Here is a 3,538-nt window from a genome sequence, read left to right on the forward strand (position 1 = left end):
GTTGAAATGTTTTTCTAGGCAAGCTTTGGAGCAGCAGAGAAGCTATTTTCTCGCTGTTGATTGGTGGCTGCACAGTGCATATACATATATTGTTGATTGGTGGCTGCACAGTGCATATATATATATATATATATATATATATATATATATATATTTCTATTAATCTATCCATCTCTATAATATAACTTTTTAAAACTATAAAAATCCGGGGTAAAGGTCAGGCACTGTCAGTCATTTCCAATAGCTCCGCTGGTATTCTTTGGATGTATCAGATGCAAAATGTAAGAAATCCTTATTTTCAAATAAAGTCAGTATAGTTTTTCAAAAATTTTTTTTTTATTATTTTCTAACCAAAAATATGTTTTTATTTGATTTCTAGGTATTATGATTGCAGGGCAATTGTCAAAAAGAAGATGTCATTGATGCACTCCACAAAGAGAGTGCGTTTCAACAGTTGGGAGATGGAGATGCGGGACAAGCTTCTTGAAGAGTCTGTTGTCACTGGTGACGGAAGCTCAAGTAGGAGAGACGAATCTGTCAGGCAAAAGAGAGCTGGTGAGTAAAATTAAATATATAATTACTTTGATTACTTTGCATGGGTGTGGAAATAAAAAAATAAAAAAAAGGGAATAAAGTGGAAGACAAGACAATCTATTTATCCTTTAGCTATTACAATTTACTATTTTTTTATTTTTTTTTAAACAAATAAAGAAAGACCCATATCTGTAAGGCAAAAATCATGTATGACGGGAGTTGCATTCTAGGCAGCATACATAGTTACATAAACATATTTCATAACTCAACTTCCATCATCCACATACATTTCTTGTGTATGTGAATTGTGTATGTGAAAGATGGAATATGAATGCATCTGGCATAGTTGTATATGACAGAATCAAAATCACACTTTATATAAGGCCGGTGAGGTAGCTCGATTGTCAAAATGCCCTGACTACAAAAGCCTGTTCAAAGATACAAAGGTTCAAATCCCAGCAGGGCCAACTCAGCCCTTAATCCTTCTGATGTCGCTCAAATGAGTACCATTACATTTCTTAATAATAACAACTATAACTATTCAACTGACGATTTTTTTAAATTTTGAGAGCGAGCGCTGAAAATGCGCTTCAAGAGTTTGAGTCCCACTGTGAGAAAGGTGCTATATAAATAATAATTATATATATATATCATCCTTTTCCCTCACCATGGCCCTTCTTTTGTGTTCCCCTCACTCCCCTATGCCCCTTCATTTGTTGTTCCTCTATATCCTTTTTCCTCATGTCACCTTTCTTCTCTTTCCCTCCCAAGGCCCTTTTTTTGTCTTTCCCTACCTCACCAATACCTGAATTTTATACGCTGTGGCCTTTGCATCCTTTTTTCTGTAATGTGACTTCAAATATTTAAAATATAAAAAATCGACCATGACATTAAATGCCTATTATGGGCTGTTGACAAGATTTTCTATATATATTTCACTACCTGGCCTGTATAGGTTTTTTTTTTTAAATTATGATTCATTCATCACTAATAACTTTTGTTCACTAATACACGTGTTAGACTTACCTGTCTCTTATCCTTGATGTTTTCCATATCCCCGAAAATACTCTGCAGGGCGATCATCAGCCCCTAGCACGTCTCAGCCAAGTTCTGGTAAGTACCTAAATATGGAATACAAACATAGGTTTTAGAAAAAAAAAATGGATTGAAGATTAGATTTCTACTCCCAGAGTATTACATTCAAAAAGTACCCTGTCCCAGTTCCCTAGCCCATCACTAATAACTATTGTTCACTTATACACGTGTTAGACTTACCTGTCTCTTATCCTTGATGTTTTCCAGATCCCGAAAATACTCTGCAGGGCGATCAGCCCTAAGCACGCCTCAGCCTAGTTCTGGTAAGTACCTAAATAAGAAATACAAACATAGGTTTTAGAAAAAAAAATGGATTGAAGATTAGATTTCTACTCCCAGAGTATTACATTCAAATAGTAGTACCCTGTCCCAGTTCCCTAGCCCATCACTAATAACTATTGTTCACTAATACACGTGTTAGACTTACCTGTCTCTTATCCTTGATGTTTTCCAAAACCCCCGAAAATACTCTGCAGGGCGATCATCAGCCCCTAGCACGTCTCAGCCTAGTTCTGGTGGTAAGTACCTAAATAAGGAATACAAACATCGGTTTTAGAAAAAAAAATGGATTGAAGATTAGATTTCTACTCCCAGAGTATTACATTCAAAATGTATCCTGTCCCAGTTCACTGGCCCTGTTACCTTTTTCTTGGCAAGTTTCCATGATCAAGGTTTGTGCTTAAAGATTTAATGAACCAAACATTTTTCTTTCATGATTTTATACTAGAATCTGCTAGAACAGCAAATTAATCTACTCAATTATTTGATACTCAATTTTTCTTTGTTCTATTATTATCTTTATTTTACAAACCAATAATGTAAGCCTGGTCCCCGTTTATTTTTTTTCTTTCCAACCCATGCATAGCAACATAGTGCTTGCTTACATTCTTGATTTATAAAATAACAATAATAAGAAGACAACAAAACAAATGTTATGATAGGACTATAAATTTATAAAGCTACTTTATATTTCCTGCTCTTTCAAAATATTGAAAGTCAAATATTTGTTTTATTATCCATTGTATCGCGATTTTCATATAATGACTTTCATCAGCCTGATAATGATTCTGCCGGCCATCCACTTGTTGCGACTATCAGCTGACCATTCTCAGCCAAATGTATGGCACACTATTCACCTTTTCATTAAATTATTTTTTTTTGCTATGCTTTACCATTTAAAAAAAAAAAAAAATGTAATATTCAAAATAAATATTGATGTCTTCACACAAACGTATTATCTATAATTTAGTATACCTTGGCTTGTGCTGATTTTATTCTATTTATTTAACAGTGTTAGTAACTCGGATTCAGATCCCACCAGTAGCAGCCTCTGGAAGTGGAGAGATGCCCACTACTCCTCCACGTAAGTTATAACAAACTGAAAATATAAACAAACAAGACAGGCAATAATTATCTGGACATTTTATGTAATTAAGCCTTTACTATAGCAAACATAATCAGCTACAAATGATTTATTACGCAATTTTTCTACAAATAAATTTGTTAAAGGGACACTAAACCCAATTTTTTTCTTTCATGATTCAGATAGAGCATGAGATTTTAAGCACCTTTCTAATTTACTCCTACTATCAATTTTTCTTTGTTCTCATGCTATCTTGATTTGAAAAAGCAGTACTGTAAGCTTTAGAGCCGGACCATTTTTTGTTCAGCACCTGGGTAGCACTTGCTGATTTGTGGCTAAATGTAGCAAACCAATCAGCAAGCTCTACCAAGGTGCTGAGCTAAAAATGGGCCGGCTCCTAACCTTTTATTACTGCTTTTTCAAATCAAGATAACATGAGAACAAAGAAAAATTGATAATAGGAGTAAATTAGAAAGTTGCTTAAAATTGCTGCTCTATCAGAATCATGAAAGAAAAGATGTGGGGTTAGTATCCCTTTAATTGAAT

General features: G+C 34.2%; 1 long non-coding RNA gene across 1 annotated transcript; it reads right to left on the reverse strand.

Moving 5' to 3' along the window:
• Positions 1-317: 317 nt before the first annotated feature.
• Positions 318-1,894, reverse strand: LOC128648339 (uncharacterized). The gene is made up of 3 exons (XR_008400583.1): positions 1,810-1,894; positions 1,561-1,655; positions 318-534 (listed from the first exon to the last, which is right to left on the reverse strand). It is a non-coding gene; the product is annotated as an uncharacterized LOC128648339 (long non-coding RNA).
• Positions 1,895-3,538: the final 1,644 nt, after the last annotated feature.

The sequence above is a fragment of the Bombina bombina genome, chromosome 2 (genome assembly GCF_027579735.1).
Source record: "Bombina bombina isolate aBomBom1 chromosome 2, aBomBom1.pri, whole genome shotgun sequence".
Lineage (NCBI taxonomy): Eukaryota > Metazoa > Chordata > Amphibia > Anura > Bombinatoridae > Bombina > Bombina bombina.